We start from the raw sequence: 21,838 nt of genomic DNA on the forward strand, positions 1-21,838 counted from the left end.
TTAAACATAACAGAGCTTTGGTCTTATGAAGTGTGGGACCCACCTTAAGGCCTTTGGACTGATGCCTAAGTACTCTCTAGTCATGGATAAGTGATAGGGAGATAGTAGCGCCCGAACATTTGGACATAATATAACACCCGTGTTTTTGCATCATATTAAAAATTCACTAAAAATTTAAATTTTTTAAATTTTACAACAAATGAAAACCCTGACTAGTTAGTTTCCGCATAACCGTTTTGAAAATATATTTCCAAAACCTTGCATCAAAACTCACCGTATGCATTTTGTGTGTCGCTTAGAATTTAGTTGTAGCGCTAGAAATGACTTGTAGGAATAGAAGACCGTCTGGTATTTTAATTCCTTTGCCTGCACCTTGCCTGTTGAAATGCTTGAATGCTTGCTTGATTGCACGTGTGTTTGAATGTTTGCTTTTCTGGAATTTATTTGCAGCACCAAAATAACTTCACTTATTTATTAATTGCATTTCTAAATATAGAGAGATAGATAATGCATCATAGATATAAATAGTATTTCACTAGGAATTATTGTAGCACCCGATTTTAAGAACAAACTCAGATACACACCATATGTGGGTCTAGAAAGTCAAATCTCATATATAGCTATAAATAAGAGTAATATTAATAGACAATGCTCAATATATAACATACTTAGCATAAAGAATATAACCTTAGATAGCAAACAACAGAAAGACAATTCTGATCTTCGGGTGAAGACTCCAGTTTCACAGGGACAACTGACTGGTTGATCACAAGACTAAATCTTCCAAACTCTAGCAATCTGGTACCCATCCGAGATTTTTATCCAAATATTTAAAAAATAAAGCAAGCGTAAGTACATGTCGTACTAAACAAATATAATATAGGGTTCATGAGTCTTAAAAGACTGACATTGATTTAACTGCGATTAGCTTTTAATTATCACAATTTTAACATAGAAGTAGCAACAAGTTTATCACAAGCCCATATAAACACATGATCAGGTAAACCTGAATAATGAATATTATAAACAATAATCATTAGTGAGCATCTTCATAATCAGTATCATCAGTGTTCATCATCTATTCCGTAAGGGTTCCAAGGCCGCTCGTGACCGTGAGTACGACTGATATACCAGTTTTACACTCTACAGATGTTGTACACTTTCACTGTGAATCGTGATTTCTCATTTCGCCTGAGGTGATCAGCCTCTTGACCCACTACCAAGGAAGGTCGACAGCATTCACTATGAAGCCTTTCAAAGGTTCGTTTAACAAGGGCCATTAGTGTCAGGGACCAATATTAGGGTACCCGAAGAGAAGGAGCTAATGACCATCAACATTGATTCGTCCGCGCGATCAAGAGCGTGACTACACCGCTTGGCGAGTCCCTTCTTGTCCGGCCACCGAGACCATGGGTCCTGCCTCGTCTGACCCACGAGGGTTGGCTCTGCCTCGGTGGGCGCTGCGGTCGTGGGCCCTGTCTCGCCTGACCCCCGAGGGTTGACTCTGCCTTAGGCTGACTCCCGAGGGTTGGCTCTGCCTCGCCCGACGTTTGAGGGCTGGCTCCACCTCGCCCGACGTCCGAGGGCCGGCTCCGCATCGCCCAATGTCCAAGGGCTGGCTCCGCCTCACCCAACATCTGGGGGCTAGCTCCGCCTCGTCCGATGTTCGAGGGCCGGCTCTGCCTTGCCTGATATCTAGGGGCTGGCTCTGCCTCACCCGATGTCCAAGGGCTGGCTCTGCCTCGCCGGACATATGAGGTCTGGCTCCGCCTCGCCCTACATCTATGCACGACTCCTTCATAATGACGCGCGCGGATAAGGCAGGACACTCAAGTCAACCGCAATACCAAGGACCATACCCTGCACGTCTGCAGGAAGTACCATCAGGACATGACAGAAGGGCGCTTTGCGACCTTCCAGGCATGACAGAGCCCAAATAGTGCTATAGGCACCGATATTTGCCTTATAGTGTTGTGGGCGCCGCCATTTGCCCTCGGGCACGAATCCTTATGGAAGCTCATGACAACCACTATGGTTTAGAAGGAAACTCGCATCCCCTATAGTAACAGACATGCGGTCACTGCGCTGTCTACTCCCTGTATGGTTGTGGATCGGCACATTGGTCCACCACGCTGTCCACCGAGGCGGGATGGGACATGACAACTCGCTGACAATGCCAGGACATGGCATCATCAGTGAGCTGACGCCTAGTGCGGCCCTATCAGGGTCAGTAGACATGCACCTAGCAAGGAGCTATCCCTATCACCGTGTGCCATGTCAGCGGGACCCGCACAGAGGAAAAGGAAGACCCGGCGTCGTTGAAGGATTTCCTTTGCCTCTGGTTTTTCTCTTTTCTCCCATCTTTCCTCCCTACTCTCCCTTGGCCTATAAAAGGGAAGGCAGAGCACCCCACTAAGGAGATTGAGTCAACACATCACACATAGATGAACAACAACCAAGCTCTCAGCACCCATTCGACCTTTCCATCAGAGACTTGGGACCCGTCCCTCTCTCGCCCATTTGTAACCCCTACTACAAACTTTTTAGTGCTAATAATATGAGCAGCAGCCATGAACTGGACGTAGGGACATTCTGCCCGAACCACTATAAACCTTGTGTCTTTTTAGCACACCATCCGGACCAGACGCACAATAACACAAATTTACTCATTGGTGTTTACTCGAAACACCGACTGTTGGCATGTCAGGTAGGGGCCGTTACACGTCCCAACATTAACATCAGGCCATAGATGGCTAGTCACGGCATCAGCTAGGTCCTGGGCGCACATGTGCGCTTCGGGGACCTAGACTTCATCATCACGGTGGGAGGAGAGTTGGTATTGTCTCACGCCGCCATCCAACCTCTCCCCTCCATTGGCCTCAACACAATCGATGAGGTGGTTGAGGAGCTGCAGCTTCATGCACTAGGGGCCCGTGCCCCTAGAAACAACCAATTCCTCGACTATGAGAGGCTTGAGTGCTGGCTCGACATCTCCCTAGGACCCCAGTCATCCTGGGAGGACCTGCACCATCTCACCTTCTCTTACACCAATGACATGGCATGGCTCGCTGGAGGGGAACCCCTCTCTCCAGAACACCTCATCCGAAGTGCCCCGACAGTGCTCCCGTTTGGTCTCCACAATGCCGTGGAGACTGTTTGCCACCTTATGGTGCAACGCATGATTCCACCTCCCACAAATGACAAATTCATGGGGGTGATCAAACACATCATGGAATCTTTCCATGACCTACTCGAAGAGGAGCTAGAGTCACCCTCTGGCTCTGACTCTAGCTAGGGGAGTCATCACCCTTCTTGTGAATGCTTCATGACAGGTACCCCCAAGGGACATGTCGAAAGCATGCATGAGGAGGAGGCTACCCCAACAAACGACCTCGACAACAAGGCCGAGGGGGAGACAATAGCCCCACCATGCATGTAGGTGGAGTAGCTGAAAGCCCGACACCAAGAGCTCGAGGAAGCGTGACTCTAGCTTGAGCATGAGCACGCGGAGCTCGATCAGGAGATCGAGCGCCATGGAGATGGTGGGCGCACACGTGCCATGGCCCGCGATGTGAACCAAAGGATCATCGTGGGCAATGAAACCCTCCCTCACTTTGTTCGGGCAAGCCAGAACATCACTGCCTCAACAGCCTTGCTCCATGGTCTTCCAGAGGCCACAACGCCTAAGGATCATCGGGCCCACTATGAGATTCACATGTTGCTCGAGCGTGCGGCAGTGCAGCAGGCCGAGAGCTCATTGTCTCGGTGACACGAGCTCAACGCTAGCCAATACACGCTCTCCGAGCGCCCCGGTAGGGACACGTTGGTCCACCAGGCGCCACAAGGAGGCATGCAGCGCGCCACGGTCTTGGTGCATCAGCGTCTCGGCCGCAACCATGACGCCCATGACACCCTTGATGCTCGCAGGCGTACCCATGATGACCTAGGAGAGGAAGCTAGCCACGGCTATCACCCTCACCATGGTGGACGCTATGATAGCGGTGAGGACCGAAGCCCGAGCCCTGGCCTACTAGGGCCTTAGGCCTTCGGTCGACACATCCTCAACGCTGCCTTCCTGCTAAGGTACCGATCACCAACCAACATCCCAAAGTACTCTAGGGAGACAAACCCTATATATGGCTTGAGGATTATCGGTTTGCCTACTAAGCCGGTGGTGCAGATAATGATGATTTCATTATCCATAACCTTCCATTGTTCTTGGCCGATTGAGCACAAATATGGTTGGAACACATGCCGTTCAATAGAATTCAGAGTTGGGTGGACCTGAAGGAGATCTTCATGGGGAACTTCCAGGGCACATACAAGCACCCTAGGAATCCATGGGACCTCAAGAACTACCGACAGAAGGATGATGAGACCCTCCGTGGGTACATCCAGCGTTTCTCCCAGCAGTGCAACGGGCTACCTAACATCGTCAATGCCGATGTCGTAGGAGCTTTCCTATCTAGGACCACCTGTGAGTCTCTGGTTCACAAGCTGGGATGCAAGGGCCCATGAATCACCAAGGAACTCCTAGACATCGCCACTAGCCATGCCTCGGGCAAAGAAGCAGTTGGAGTGATCTTCGACCGTCTCAAAGGCAAGGCGAGATAGGACAAGGACACCGACGAAGGCGCTTCCAATAGTCTCGCCAAGAAGAAGAACAAGCAGTGGTGTGGGGTCTCTCTCATGTCCACCGTAGACCGAAGGGGTGGTTGAAAGCTCGTGGAGGGCACTCCGAACCATTTTGAAAAACTGCTCGAGGGACCATGCCTGAACTATGCCTTTCCCGTTAAGCACCTATACAAGGACTATGACCTCATGAAGCAGTTCTTATCTGAAGGCTCGAATAAAAGGGAGCATGGGAAGGACCCTGACCTGACCATGGATGATGCCAAGGGGAAAGACGGTGGCTTTCTGACACTGGATGGCTACCTCATGATCTTTAGAGGGTCAGCGGCCTATGACTCCAAGCACTGCTAGAAGGTCGCACGCCGTGAGGTCTACATGACCGAACCAACCATGCCTGCCTTCCTCCGGTGGTTAGAGTCCGCCATAACCTTCGACTAGACCGACCACCCGGAGAGTGTCCCACAACTAAGGAGATATCTGCTCATGGTTGACCTGATCATCAGTACAAAGCAGCTTACCAAGGTACTGATGGATGGGGGTAGCAGCCTCAACATCATGTACGCCAAGACGCTTGACACCATGGGCATTGACTGAGCATGCGTCCAGCCAACCGGAGCACCTTTCCACTATGTCATGGTGGGAAAGTAGGCATTGGCACTTGGGCGGGTTGATCTACCCATCACCTTCGGGGGTCTATCCAACTATAGGATAGAGACCCTCACCTTTGAAGTAGTTGGGTTCCACAGAACCTACCACGCCATCCTAGGACGACCATGCTACGTGAAGTTTATGGCTGTCTCCAACTGCACCTACCTCAAGCCAAAGATGCTAGGCCTAGGTGGGGTCATCACTATCGTCACCTCCTTTTAGTGCACCTATGAGTGCAAAGTCAAGTGCTACGATCACGCCACAGCAATCATCGCCTCCGCAGAGCTCGTGGCTCTCAAGAAGGTGGTCGTTGAAGAAGCACCCAACCCCAAGCGGTCAACTAGATCCTTTGAGCTAGTGGAGGGCTCCAAGGAGGTCCTCATAGACCCTAGGAGCACCGAGGGCAAAATGGTGTGCATTGGTATCACACTTCCCTCCGAATAGGAAAGCACGCTCGTCGGCTTCCTCCATGCCAATAGAGACAACTTTGTGTGGAAACCCTTGGACATGCTAGGCATTCCGTGGGAAGTTGTCTAGCATGCCTTGAAGATCTGCCCCGGTTCCAAGCTGGTGAAACAACGCCTGCATCGCTTCAATAAGGGTAAACATAGGACCATCGGTGAGGAGATCGAAAAGCTTTTGGCTTCCAGATTCATCAAGGAAGTGTACCACCTAGAGTGGTTAGCCAATCCCATTCTTGTATGAAAGAAGAGTGGGACATGGAGGATGTGTGTTGACTACACGGGTCTTAACAAGGCATGCCCAAAGGATCCGTTTCCTTTGCCGCGCATAGACCAAATAGTTGACTCTACCTCAGGGTGCAAAACCATCTACTTCCTTGATGCGTACTCTGGATACCATCAAATCGCAATAAAAGAGTCTGACCATCTCATGACATCTTTCATCACCCCTTCGGATCGTTCTGCTACATCACCATGCCATTCGGTCTAAAGAATGCTGGGGCTATATACCAGCGTTGTATGCTCAAGTGTTTCAGGGACCTCATCGGGCAGACCATTGAGGCCTACATTGATGACATCGTGGTGAAGTGCAAACAGGCTAACCACCTCATAGCCAATCTTGACCAGACCTTTGCAAAACTCTAAGCATACGGCATCAAACTCAATCTCGAGAAGTGCATTTTTGGGGTCCCGAGGGGCATGCTACTTGGTTTCATCATCTTCGAACGTGGCATCGAAGCCAACCCAGAGAAGATCTCAGCCATCACAAGGATGGGCTTGATTCATAATGTGAAGGGAGTACAACGAGTTATAGGGTGCCTCACCATGCTCAGCCGCTTCATCTCGCACCTCGGTGAATGTGGTCTCCCCCTTTATTGACTTCTGAAGAAGGCCAACCACTTTGAATGGACATTCAAGGTCCAGGAGGCACTTGACATGGTCAAACTACTTCTAACAAAGGCCCGGATCCTAGTTCCTCCTACCAATGGAGAACCCCTTCTGCTCTATATTGTGGCCACCACACAAGTGGTCAGTGCTACCCTGGTAGTGGTGCGGGAAGAAGAGGGACACGCCCTCAAAGTCCAGCGCCCTATATACTTCATCAACAAGGTCTTATCCGACTCAAAGACCTGCTACCCCCAAATCCAGAAGCTTCTATACACCATCCTCATCACCAAGGGGAAGCTACGCCACTACTTTGAGTCACATCCAGTGACAGTCGTGACGTCCTTCCCCCTCAGCGAAGTCATCCAAAACTAGGATGCCATAGGAAGAACCACAAAATAGACACTCAAGCTAATGGGTCAGGGCATTGCGTATGCTTCCCAGATGGCCATCAATTCCTAGGTGCTGGCTGATTTCACCGTGGAATGGGCTGAGGTCCAAATGCCACCAGCGGTCATCGATCAAGAGTATTGGACTATGTACTTTGATGGATCACTAATGAAGAAAGGCACCAACATAGGGCTAGTCTTCGTGTCACCCCTTGGGGTATGCATGAGGTACATGGTCTGTCTCCATTTCCCCTCCTCCAACAATGTGGCCAAATATGAGGCGCTCATCAATGGCCTATGCATTGCCATCAAGTTGGGCTTCTAACGCCTTGACATTCGAGGAGATTCCCAGCTGGTCATCGACTAGGTCATAAAGGAGTCAAGTTGCCATGATGTCAAGATGACCGCATACTGCCGAGAAGTCCATTGGCTAGAGGACAAGTTCGATGGCCTCAAGCTTAATCACATCTTGAGACGCCTCAACAAGGTGGCCGATGCGCTTGCAAAAGCAGCATCCGACTGAGAGTCAGTGCCAACAGGCATCTTTGCCAGCGACCAGCAAAGCCCTCAATTTGCTATGAGGGATCGGAACAAGGCGGTGATGGTCCGTCCAATCTAGGCCCGGGGGCTGACCAACCGTCAGCTCCATCTGGCCCCAAAGTCATGGAGCTCAAAGAGGACCCAGCAATAGAACTTGACTCTCTGGTCGACTGAAGGACGTTCTACCTCAACTACCTCCTCTATGATGCACTACCAATGGACAAGATAGAGGCTCGACGGCTTGCATGTCATGCCAAGTCCTTTGTTCTTGTGGAGGGTGAACTCTACAAGCAAAGCCACACCGAGATCCTATAGTGCTGCATCCTCATTGAACAGGGGAAGCGTTTGCTAAGTGATATCGATGGTGGGGTCTGTGGTCACCATGCTAGGCTTAGGACCCTGGTCGGAAATGTGTTCCGATAGGGCTTGTACTGGCCCACCGCTGTAACTGACGCCGAGTAGATTGTGCGCACCTACGAAGGGTGTTAGTACTACGCTCAATGAATTCACCTACCGGCCCAAGCACTCCAGATGATCCCTATCATGTGGCCATTCATGGTCTAGGGGCTCGATCTGGTCAGACCTCTCAAGAGAGTGCCTGAAGGCTACACCCACTTGCTTGTCATCGTGAACAAGTTTACAAAGTGGATAGAAGCTCAGTCAATCTCCGTGATCAAGTCCGAGTAAGGCATGCTGGTCTTCCTCGACATCATCCATCGCTTTGGAGTCCCAAACTCCATCATCACAAACAATGGCATGTAGTTCACCATAAAGAAGTTCCTTTGATTCTACGATGAATACCACACCAGGTTGATTGGGCCACCGTCGCGCACCCCCGAATAAATGGGCAGGTCGAGCACGTAAACGACATGGTCCTACAAGGCCTCAAGGCTAGGATCTTCAACTGGTTGAACAAGTTTGGTGCACGCTAGGTCATCGAGCTTTCTTTAGTACTCTAGAGCCTGAGGACTACCCGTAGTCGAGCCACCGGCTACACACCCTTCTTCATGGTGTACGGTTCTGAGGCCATCCTCTCAACTGACCTTGACTATAGAGTGCCAAGGATTAGAGCATATGATGAATAGGGACCCAAGGCGTCCCTCGAAGACACCATGGGCTAGCTGGATGAAGCACGCGATGTTGCCCTCCTCTACTTGGTGAAGTACCAACAGGCGTTGCGATGGTACCACAACCGACAAGTGTGGGGTCGAGCCTTCAACATCAGAGGCTTGGTCCTCCACCTCGTACAGAGCAACAAGGACCGCCACAAGCTCTCCCCACCATGAGAGGGACCGTACATAGTTGTGAGGTGCTCCATCCTAGTGCCTACAAGCTCAAGACCATCGATGGCGAAATCTTCACCAATGCCTAGAACATCGAGCAGCTATGTCAATTTTACCCCTAATAAATGCACACTTTCTCTTATTAGTTTTGTTATCAAAACTCCCCGATCCTTTGTGACATCTGACCCCAGCAATAGCAAGGGGTCAGGCCTCACTCGGGGGCTGATATGAGTATATTTACCCTACAAACATTCTCTATGCCTGCCCCCTTTTCTCACGTTAATGCCTAGGAGCTAGGTTTTCAGGAACAAACTCTGAGTATAGCTAGTCGGACTGTGAGAAACCTACGCCCTAGCAGCTACGGCGCCTTGGCTCACTAGCGTGATCAGAGCTGGCTGACCCGCACTCTGAGCTTTTATGACCTTAACTATGGAAAGGGTCGAAATGCACTAAACATTTTTTACAAAAAGGGGGAGAAGAGCTAAAAAGCTATTTGCTATAACAAAGATTAAGAGCTTATCCATTTTACATAAGTTTGTCGCTCGGCTTATCTACCTAACTAAATTCTTGCATGGGACGTTCTCATTCTCTATTTCCATAGGAAAAACTTATCTCAACAGGTAACACAAGTCGATCAGACGGCTTGGCCACTAATGAGAAACAGGTAAGGAGCAGACAAGATCACACTCATATCCAGTGGAGGTTTTTTGAACCTATCACTCTTACCATCGAGGTAAAACCGGTGCCTAGGTCGATCAAACGGCTTAAAACCGCCACCGAGAGACAAGCACCCTTACTTACTTTATGTATTAATTTCGATACCGAGCCTCTGACCCTAGCAATGGCAGTGGGTCGGACATCGCTTGGGGGCTAGTAGGAGTGTCTATTCGCTAGACATTCTCTTTACCTGACCCCTCCTTATGTCTAAAAACTGGAGGCACGGTGTGCGGGCACAAACTTTGAGTAAACCTGGTCGGACCGCTAGGACCCTATGCCCCAGTGGCTATGGCATTTTTGCTCACTAGCATGATTAGAGTCTTTGTCTCTGACTCCAAACCTTAACCTCCACCTTCTCGAGAAGGGTTTGGAGTGGCCTACATATGGAATCTCCATCAAGGAGAGGCTATCAGGTCGTCTAAGTCGATCAAACAGCTCGGGCTGCTACCAAGAGATAGATACGAAAGGCTAGGATGCTCGTGTAGGTTACACCGGCCCTATCATGAATGTCGAACCCAAACCTTGCATGAACATATTTGGTAAGAGCTCCCAGAACCCGTCACTCATGCTATCGAGGTAACATTACCGACCCCTGCCTTTTCTTTATATGATCATTCATTCATCCATTTTCATTCATACTTTTGTTCATTCAATCATTCATACATTCATCTCATACATCCAAGCATTGCATATGCAATTACTGAGTCACAACGTTTCACGTTGTGTCATGAAGCGGTAGTCGTCTCATTTGATATGAGCGGCGACCGATCGAGGTTCGAAGGCCATCGCACGAAGGGCTCGAGGCCACCTCGTGTTAAACAGAGATAGGGGAGAAAAACTGAGATGAGCCCCAGTGGCCTTGCTCAACCCCGCTCAGAAGCAAACAGGGACATCTTAAACTTTCTCGTTCGATTCTAACCTTGAGCCAAGCCCATAGAATCTCCATTGAGGAGAGGCCAATGGGTCACCTGAGCCTATTGAACGACTCAGGCATCTGCTGGGAGATAGGTTAAGAAGTAGTGTAATGCCACATGAGGGCTCTATCGACCCCGTCAGCGGATGATGGACCCAGATGTGACTCGAACATGCCCGTTAGCGAGCTCATCGAGCGCGACACTCGAGCCATTGAGGCAAGTGTCATTAGCTTAGCCCCTCCAGTTGTGGAAACCATGGACGGGGTGATGCATGAAACACGGTCAACCCCTACCAAACCCCATGGGGCTCAGGGGCTCAAGCTACTTGATCCTAGATTGAGAGACCGAGGTTCGAAGGTCGGTTGGTGAAGGGCCCAAGGCCACCTCGTGTCGAACAAAAGCTACGGGGGAAAACACAGATGAGCCCCAGTGGCCTTTGCCCATCCTGCCTTGAAGCAGACAAGGTCATCTCAACCTTCTCGTTCAATCCTATCCTCTAGCCGAGCCCATAGAATCCCCATTGAGGGGGAATCTATTGGAAGGCGGGTTAAGGAATAACAGAATGCCACACGAGGGCTTTGCCGACCCCATCACAAGTGATGGAACTAGATTCTGTTCGAGCATGCCCGTTAGCGAGCTCACCGAACGCGTCACTTGAGCCATCGAGGCAAATAACGTTAACTCAACCCCTCCAATTGCGGAAACCATGGACGGGGCGACAGTCACAAAAAATGAGCCAACCCTCGACTGAATCCCTGCTACACATGGGGCTCGAGGAAGGTTGGACTTGCAAGGAGACCAAACACATGGTCGTAGAATGATAGCTGTGATCCTAGGGAGGGGGTACATGCGAATACAAGAGATGCTTTCTCCTACTAAGTTTTGCTATCCTCTCCTCGACCTTCAGCGACATTTGACCCCAGCAATGACAAGGGGTTGGATCTCACTCGGGGGCAGATAAGGGTATAAATACACCCCTTTTCTAAAATAGTTGCCGCGCTAGACCTCTTCCTCACATTAAGTTTAGTGGCAAGGTTTGTAGAAATGAATAATTGAGCATGCCTGGTCGGACTGCAAAATGCCTATGCCTTGGCGGCTACAGTGTCTTTGCTCACCAGCATGATCAAAGTTCCACTCTTACACCTCAGGCCCTATGATCTTAATGAATAGAAGAGTCAGAATACATGAGCCCCTTTTTCACATACAAAAAGGGAGGAAAACAAGTTCAATCAAGTAGAATGAAATAACAAAATTGTTTTTACGATACATAAGGGTCGACACTTGTCCATAGATTACAATAATGTTCATCCGACCTATATGACTAACTAGCCCCTCCAGGGGAGAACTATATCTTCAACTCTGTTCACCAGGTCTTGTGCAAGAGGAGCCACCGTTGTCTCTATCTCGTCCAGCTCATAGGCTTCGTAGCTAGGTGCAAAACCAAGCCTCATCGTGTCCAAGTCGATACTATCCGCATAATGCGAATGAGCAATCACAAAGGCTTGGGTGACCCAAGCACAAAGAGTGTCCCTCTTGAGCTAGCGCACCCACACCGTGATATCGACGACACGGGCCATGAGCGAACTAGACCCCTCCGACTGTACCACCTCCAGGTCGTCGCAGACCACTCTAAGAGCGGTGCTCAGGATACTGAGCTCATCGCTCTCTGCCTAAAGGTTCCTCCTCACCTTGGCGAGCTCTATGGCTAGCCTAATAGAGACACCCTCGGCCTCCAGCCTCCAGGTTGTAGTGGTTTCAAGCTCGGCCTAAAGGGAGCCGATCCTCCATTGCGCCTCGTCGTGCTCTTAGACGGCCTAGTTGCGCTCCTCACGGGCCACACCATGCTTTGAGCAGAGTCTCCCCATAGTTTGGAGCAGCTCATCTCGCTCCTTGCATAGCCGGGTGACCGCCTCGGCATCCTGACTCGCCCTCTGCTCCAAAGCTGTGAACTTCTCCTTAGCAACTAGCTTTAGGTCCCGTTCCTTTTTGGCCTCGGCCAAGAGGTCAAGGATCCATTGGTGGGTCTCAACGTCCCTCTAGAGCAATAGATCCTACTCCCTCCTGACTCTGGTGGCCTCCTCCTCATCTTGCCGCACCCTCACTGATAGGGCCTTGAATGCCCTCTCGGTCTCCTCATGCCAACGGGCCTCGGTCTCCTGTAGTTAGAGACTGTCCACCTCCTCGGCCAGGGGAGTCAGCTCAGCCACCGTCTATTGGATGGCAGCAAGCTAGGTGGCCACATCTCCACATAGCCAGGCCTCTTCAAAGAGGCAGTCCCTGTTCTCCTTCTACTCACGAAGAAACTAGGATTTCTCCCAGCTGCGAGTGATAAGGGACTAAAAAAAGATAATGGACAGAACACAAAAATACATGAAGAAAAATGAGGGTGAGAGGCAAGGTTGAGTGAATACCTGGCTAGTGGGAATGATGACTTCGTGTAGGGCGCCCCTGGCATGGTCCATGGCCTTTAGCATTGCTGCAGTCCCCTCATCAAGACTCTCCCACTCCATGCTCTCAGTAGCATCATCGAGGGCGAAGAGGGTCGACGTCGGGTCTTGCGGGTTCATCCACCAGAGAAGGGGCTCTCCCCATGCCAGCGAATGGCTGCCCCTCGATGTCAAGGCTAGGGATGATTCCCCGCCGGTCCTCTCTGCCACTGCCACAACATCCAGGGACCCCTCGGCCACGTCCCCTTCCGTTCGGCCCACATCGGGCGCCGTCACTTGGGCCACTAGTGGCGCGGATCACACCGCTTCATTAGACACCACTATGGGTGCATCCAGCTATGCCTGGCTTGTCACAATCGCTGCCACCTCTACATGCATCGGTGGGGCCTCGACTAGTGGCATCGTGCCCACCACGGTCGGTGCCGCAAGCGCGGTCGGTAGCTCTGCCCGCCCTATCATCGGTAGCGGAATCACCTCTGTGGCCGACTGCTTGGCGACCTCTTAGGGTGTTCCTTTAGCTCTAGTGCTCGCTTGTCCCACCGAGGGCACAGATGCCACCATGAGCGATGCCTCATCGGCTAGCGACGTAGTAGCACCGGCGCTGCTCCTGCCCAAAATGGGTGTGACACCAGCCGATGGCTGCCTCCTCACTTGAAGGGTGATGCTCTTTTTTGGTGCCAGCACCAAAAGATTGCACCGCCTCAAGACGCTGCAAGAAAGAAAGGCGTGAGTCATGCTGAAAACAGAGAAACATAGAGAAAACAGAGAAAAATAGAGTAAACAGAGGAGCCGGTGAATTACATCGGCGCTGTTGGACGACGGACACATTTGGGGGGCGAACCCCTAGACTCCTGCAATGCTTCATCGGGGCAGGTCCATTTTGAGCCTGCCCCTGCTCCCGGTCAGAGGGGCTCGTTCCCTTGCATCTAGGGGCACAGCGGTGGAGCCACCCTCCTCCAGTTGGCATCTCGGGCGTAGCGGCAGATCCACCCACCCATTGTAACGTCCAGTCCCGACATACATGGCCCAGGCCCACTCTTCCTAGGAGTGGTCCCACCCGCGTAGCAACTCGCTTGAACTTTCGTCCTCGCTTCGTTCAAAACGGTTAACCGAAGGTTACTACGCGTCCCTGGCCCTGGTATTTAAGTCGATCCGGTGATTTCAGGATTTCCAGTATGGTACTAAACTTTGGTTGTGCAGTGTTTTCGCGGTGCTACAGTGCCGCATGAACAGTACTCCGAATTTGGCCGGCCCATTTTCGGGTGAACAGTGGTTCGGTGAGCAGTAGCCTGGAGTCCCGCTGCTACAGTACCCGACACCCTCTGCTACAGTAGCGCCGCCCCATACTGAAATTTAATTTGGGCCCACTTTGGCCCATTAGGATGTTACACCCATGTTGTCTCTTGAGGCATGGTGGTGGAGGCACCCTCCTCCGTTGGCACCTCGGGTGCAGTGGTAGATCAGCTCGCCCCCGCTGACTCTTGGGGCTAGCCGACGGTCTGGCCTATCTCTGCTAGCCTCATGGGTGACCCTTCCCCTCCATGAAATGGGAAGGGTCCTGACCCCTGCAAGGATGAGTAGGTACCTATCAACATATCCTCGCTCTCTAGGTTATCCCACTTGGTATCAGCAACTACCTCATCGTCATCCTCCTCATCGTTGTCGTCATCACTATCAGTTTCCTCCCATTGCTCCCATGTACGCAATTTCTGCTTCTTCTTCTTCCTCTCGTCCTCCTTCGCCTTCCTCTACCACTTGGCATCAGTGTGATTCGCTGCCCTCATGGATGGATCCCTCGGCAACAGAGCTAGGAGATCCATGAGGATGAGGTCCCTCGGCTGGTCCCCAATCTCAATGTTAGTATCAAGGGGTTGGAAGTTCAATTGTAGAAGAAGGCATGAGGAAAAGAAAACTTACAAGGACAATGTACCCTAGTTCTAGCCGCATCGGGGGATGCCACGGCACCGGGTACACAAAATCAAGGGGGCGCCTGCGCTATCCTAAGAAGGCTCCATCGCCTCCTTGATGAGCTGTGCGACTTTGGAGGGGGAGAGCGCCCCCTCGGTAAGCGTCATCCCATCGAATGATGCCCTAGGTGCCATCGCGTATAGGCAAAGCGTGTGCCTCATCAGTGGCGCCACCCTCCTTGCATGGTAGGCACCGATGATTCCCGACCCCTTTTAGCTTCTCTTTCTTGGCGTTGTGGAATGTGTCCAAGAAAGCTTCATTATGGCCTAATATGGCATCACAAACAAATTTGTTTATAGATTCCATGAAGAAACACCTATCTTTAGCTTCATTTGCATCTGTCTGCCCATGTAATAGAACTCTTGGCAGTGGATATTTCTGAACAATTGTATTGTCACGTGTTTTGGTGTAGGACAACAAACACTTATTCTAAAATTCTTCTATAGCTTTGCTGATGACACCTTTATCTCCATCAGGTAGGTCTTCATAATGTACCATAAGGATGTCGTTGTTGTTGTAAACCACCATGACGATTGTGGGGTCCCACCAGGCATGCCAAGAACGTGTGTTGGCATGAAATTTTGTCCTGTGTCAAGAGCACACGAGCAAGTCAAAAGGGTTTGCTTGATGGAGCTATAGATCCACCTGGCTTCAACGCATGAGTGGTCGATCCTACGTACTCCTCCCGAGACGTGCCAGTTAATTTGACCCTACAATTGACAAGGAGAGAAAGCTAATCAGTAATTTAAGGCGGAACATACCAGTGTTGCCAGATAGTCCTGAATATGCGGCTCTGAGAACCGATATGAAAAGAGATCGACTAAATAGTCAATTCTAGTATATTTATAAGAATAAATCAGTTAAAGCTCATGGGGTTGTGTAAGAAAAATTAGTTATCATTTAGGATGAATATCGTTATTTAAACAAATATTAGTCAATGGCAATAAGATGTCAACAATAATCAGTTTATGCTAAGCCAATGACTGCAAGTAACCAAATCTATGTTATATAAAGAAGTAGCTCATCACCATTTAACCATTTAATACAGATAAATCTAATGAACATATTAGATCTCATCTATTGCTATGACCAGTGGGCCTTGAGGTAGAATCATGCAGACCGTAGAAACAACAATAGATTTGATGACCCTAACTCATTACTAATATCAATAGAGCATGATGCAGAATCATGCAGGCTGTAATACAATAATAAGATCATGGGGCTAACACATCTTTAAACCTATCTTTACTTCAACGGTCTCGTGACATGAACTGCATATGTGAAAGCACTCGATATCGGCTAAAACAACCGATTTAGGCATAACGCATAGTTAAGGTCAAGCCCTATTAGGAACAAATCTACCAAGTAACAATCCCCACTCCACGGTGCTAACAGTGAGGTGTGAGGCAGAATCACACAGGCCGTGATAACGGGCCATGGAACGGTCTTTGTTAGCCAATAGATCTTTTCAAGACAAAATATGCCTTAACTACACACTATGCACGATCAAGATTGATATAAAACAGCCAATAAAACATAACTCATCATTTAAGATGTAGATTAGATCAGTTTAGATTAACAAACGATGGGTTAAATAGGATATAAGGCTGATCTAGATCAATCCCAATCGGGCGAAGTGATATTGCTGTAATTAAATAAATAATGGAAGCAATAAGCAATATTGGTAACTTAATGAATCTATCCGAAGGAACACCACCCTTAGATAGAGCCGATAACTTGACCTTAATCTAGTTCGAGCAGTGGAGGTCAACCAGATCGATGTAGGCGTACTTGAACTAAACAAGAGTCGATAACTAGTTTATACCAGAGTCGTACTGGAGGTCGACCGGATCGATGCAGCCGTACGAACAGAAGTATAAGCCATGATGGTACTTATAGACAAGTCGGAGGTCGGCCAGACCGATGCAGCCCTGCTCACTGAAGAACTCGCCGAGATCTACTCTACTCCTACTTTTAAGGGGTGGACGGAGCCAAAAAAAGTAAGGAACTTGTATTTGATTGATTGTGTGTCCTTTACAATAGCCGGGGTCCAATATTTATACCGAGAACCTACGCATGAATCCTACTTAAGCATGACTCATCATGATTTTTGGCCTAAGAGAAAATATTCCTAATTTAAGATAACTTGGACCCTAATCTTTCCCTTTTTGTAGAGTCCACCATGTTTTTTCTAGCGTCGATCATAGCTTTTGTCGTTATTTGCTGGCGCTATCTGAAGAAAGCCAATTTTAGTGCTGCATTCGAATCAGCTGATTCCTACCTTCAAGCAATCGATTCTTTGATGGCATGATCTTGGGAGTTTTCGAGCCCTTACAATTCTTCTTCCAAATTTTGGTGTAAACAGCCACCGAGACCATGGGCCCTACCTTGTCTAACCCTCAAGGGTTGGCTCCACCTCGGTGGGCGCTACGGCTGTGGGCCCTGTCTCACCCAACCCCTAAGGGTTGACTCTACCTCGCCCGACGTCTGAGGGCTGGCTCAGCCTCACCCAACATCTAGGGGCTGGCTCTGCCTCGCCCGATGTCCAAGGGCTGGCTCTGCCTCGCCCAACGTCTAGGGGCTAGCTCCGCCTTGCCTGACGTTTGTGCGTGACTCCTTCATAATGACGTGCGTGGATAAGGCAGAGCACTAAAGTCAACCGCAATACCAAGGATCGTACCCTGCATGCCTGTAGGAAAGTACCATTAGGACATGACAGAAGGGCACTTTGCGACCTTCTAGGCATGACAGAGCCCAAACAGTGTTGTAGGCGCTGACATTTGCCTTACAGTGTTGTGGGCACCACCATTTGCCCTCGGGAATGGATCCTTATGGAAGCTCACGACAACCACTATGGTCCAGAAGGAAACTCGCATCCCCTATAGTAATAGACGTGCGGTCACTACGTCGTTTCCTCCCTATATGGCCGTGGATCAGCAGCTTGGTTCGCCACACCGCCCACTAGGGTGGGATGGGATGTGACAACTTGCTGACAAGGCCATGACTTGGCATCATCAGTGAGCTAATGCCCAGTGTGGCCCTATCAGGGTTAGCAGACATGCGCTCGGCATAGAGCTATCCCTGTCACCACCTACCATGTCAGTGATACCCACACAGAGAAAAAGGAAGACCCGGCGTCATTGAAGGATTTCCTTTGCCTCTTGTTTTCCTCTTTTCTCCCATCTGTAATCTCTGCTCTCCCTTTGCCTATAAAATTGAAGGCAGGGCACCCCACTAAAGTGATCGAGTCAACACATCACACATCACATCACACATAGCTGAACAGTAACCAAGCTCTTAGCACCCATTCGACCTTTCCATCAGAGACTTGGGACCTATCCCTTTCTCGCCCATTTGTAACCTCTACTACAAACTTTTCAGTGCTAATAACACGAGCAATAGCCACGAACGAAACGTAGGGACATTCTGCCCAAACCAGTATAAACCTTGTGTCTTTTTAGCACACCATCCAGGCTAGACATGCAATAAAACAAATTTACTCATTGGTGTTCACTCGAAACACCGACAATTAGATTCACTTGGCAAACAGATGTAGAGCCCCCCTTCCCGATGGCACAATGATGCGTAGCCTATACACAAGGGGATAGAGGCTGCACTATACCCGATTCGGCAAGCCATTCTTATGCCAATAAAGGTAACCGCTAACAAGCTAGAAAATGTCCTCATACTGAGCTAAAGCTAGAGCCATGTAGCCCTCACAATTGTACTGTAGGTCTCGGATGATCACTTATAGATAGTCCTTAGGGAGAGAAATCTAGAGCACCATAAAATAGCCTAATGCTCTAGCCCCCTTGTTACATGTTGCTAAAAAGCATCTTTTAGTGTTTATTACATATACCATTAGTCAAGTTACAAGATCATGGCTTTCGTTGAGCACTAGCATCATACTACCCAATGCAATACCCCATAGGTATCAAGTTACAGGGTAACAAAGTATTAGGAAATCCTTAGTGGTAGTCAAGGTAGACACATGCAGTATGAATCAAATGATTAAAGGTGTATAGGACAACAAGGAAGATCACATGCTATACTTGCCTTAAACTCAGATCCTTCTTCTATTGAATTGTAACATCCAAAGGACTTCTTCTGGATCACCAACTTCTTTTATATCACCAACGCAAAGCTCACCGACTGGACATGATCATAAAGCACCACACAAGCATCCATGCAATCATACACCAAGCAAACAATAGAACTAAATCAGAACAGTACACCAAACATAATAAACAAGTAAAAAGTTTTTTAAAATGTTCTACATGTTGCTACGAACACACAGACATGAAAAGCACACTAATCGGAGCTATAACAAAAAAGTTATGAATTAAACAAGATTTCATTTAATAAAATAATAGATTAAAACTACCTCAAATTTCAAAAATTGAAAACATGTTTAATAGTAAGATAAACATGTATATTACATAATTATGAATCTAACGCAACTTGAACGGACCAAATCGGAGTTAAAACGGAGAAGTTATGAGCTAAACAAGGTAGTGGCAAAACTATGATTTTTGGAACTTATTTTTGAATTAAAACAAATCCAAATACGGTTTTTAAAATAGACCAGGGATGGCAGGCATGATAAAGAAGAAGTACAGGGGTTCTTTATAAAAAGTGCAGGGACGGTGGGTTCTATTACATGAAACTTTAGGGGCTCTTTTGAAAGATTGCTAGCCGAAGGGGTATTAGCCGATCTAAGCCGTTGGATCAAAGATGGACGACTCAGATTAGATGGGAAGGGAAGAGAGTCACCAGTGGCAATCTGGGACAACAGCGCATGGATGGAATAAGTAGGGGACCTCGCCGGCATTCGTCGTTCTCAATGTTCCAGACATCATCGGTCAAAAAGAAAGCACGGGGAGCAAGAGGAAGACACGACGAACTCACCTAGGGTGTTCTCGCGGTCGATGGCAGGTCTATGGCATCGGGCAGCATGGTGGGGTAGACAGTGAGCTCTGGTGATGCGGCGCGAGTGAGCTAAAGCAAGAAAAAGAGAGAAGGGGCTCGGTGGCTTCACAAGCTTGACGCAAAGCTCGGTGAAAAGCTTTCGGCGGCAGCGATGCGGCGAAACAGCGAATCACATGGCACTAGCAGCTTTAGGGCTGCAGGAATGCAACGAGCTCAAGTGGAGGTGGTGGCTCATGATAGGGCTGGATGGGGGCAGCATGGCACCGGGGCTGGCTATATAAGAGGCGGAGCAGTGTGGGGCACACAGCAATGGCGCGTGGAAGCAGGGCGACGACAGACTCCGTAGTAGAGTCCGGGTCGGCGACATGAGGAAGATGATGATGCTAATAGAGTGGGCGCACTTGTTGGTGACTCAAGGCATGGGAGAGAGGGGGCGTGGTGATGTGGCTGTGCGGGCCTTTGGATGCTGTGGCTGGGCCGGTGCGCACGGTGGGCCGCGGGGAAAGAAAGGGAGGAAGTGGGCTGGCGGCTTGCTGGGCCACATGGAAGAGAGGAAGCAGCTAGGCCAAGAGGCTGAAAGGGAAGACGGAGAGAGGCAAAGGAGCTAGGCCTTCAGGCCAAATGAAAGAAAGGAGAGTTTTTTCCTATTCTTTTCTTTTCTTTTTATTTCAAAACCATTTTAAAAGCAATTTGAATCATTTTGAGTTTTAGATCAAAACCACTCATCTCAATAAATTAAATGCACCAGCATGTATGCACCAACATGTTGCTACCTTATGATAAATTTTAATTTAATGAAAAATTATTATTTCCTATGTTTTATGAGCACAAAAATACAAAATTAAATCAATTTATGTCTTTTTCAAAAAGTGCAAATTTTAGGGTGTTACAATTCTACCCCACTTAAGATGAATCTCATCCTCGAGATTTGGAAGACGTCGACTAGGAGATAGGGATACTCCGTCTTTGAATTCTTCTTTACTTTGCACACCTGTTAACCTTATTCCAAGTATCTTGCCAAATTGATTCCAAGATTCTAACAGATACTCCAAACAATACTTAGGTAACTCCAATCACTAGGCCACCTTTCCTTTTTAGTCCATACTTATTAGACCTCTTTCTTCATATGTTCACCTTCCAACGGAGCCTGATGAATCTCTTGGTCAGAAGAAGATTCTACCACCAATCTTTAAAACATTAATGATTTCGGTTAAGTTGCTCAAACCTGGAATACAACTCTTAATCCATGGTGTCGTCTGAATCCTCTTAGCATAACCTTCCTTTGCTAAAGACGTCGGCAGCGACTTTTGTTTTTCCAAGTGATAGCACTTTTGCAAGGCATAATCAATTTGATTCCGACGATAATGTCACTAGCTCCAAGCCATCTTAGTGAAGATGTCCTTTAGATTCTTGTAATCCACTTAGATGTCACTTTTACATCCAAGTAGATAGTACCTCCATGCTTCACTTTGGATAACCCCACATAAAAATGTTGGGTAGTCCAACTCACATTTCCTTAGTTGACTTAATGAACAAGGTACTACTTTTTCTTCTTGCATAAGGACACATCCCACGCCTTTGACAGGGCGCATCATAGTGGATATAAAACTCTTGTACTGATCATAGTTTTTACTTCAACCTCTTTTTTTACTCCTTCAAATACTTAGCTGAGGTCTCTTGATCCACAAACTTAAACCTTCTCCAATAACACTATCAATATCTTGATGGTCTTGGATAAACTTCCCTTGAACCTCCAACCAAATCTCATCATTGAAAACTCTGAGTTTCTCTCTATTGACTAAATATGCCCAGCAATCCTCCGAGGGGTATCCCATAAAGGTAGATTGATCGGCAAAGGTGCGTGTAATCAAGAACAAGAAGGCAATAGAGACACAAGAGTTAGTCAGGTTCAGGTCATCAGCATGACATAATACCCTACTCCTATGGTCTATTGGTTTGTATTGGCTATCGTATGATATTATGTGTGATCAGATGCCTTAGGCTAAGCCTAGGATCCATATGGGG

Source organism: Miscanthus floridulus, chromosome 11 (genome assembly GCF_019320115.1).
Source record: "Miscanthus floridulus cultivar M001 chromosome 11, ASM1932011v1, whole genome shotgun sequence".
Taxonomy (NCBI): Eukaryota; Viridiplantae; Streptophyta; class Magnoliopsida; order Poales; family Poaceae; genus Miscanthus; species Miscanthus floridulus.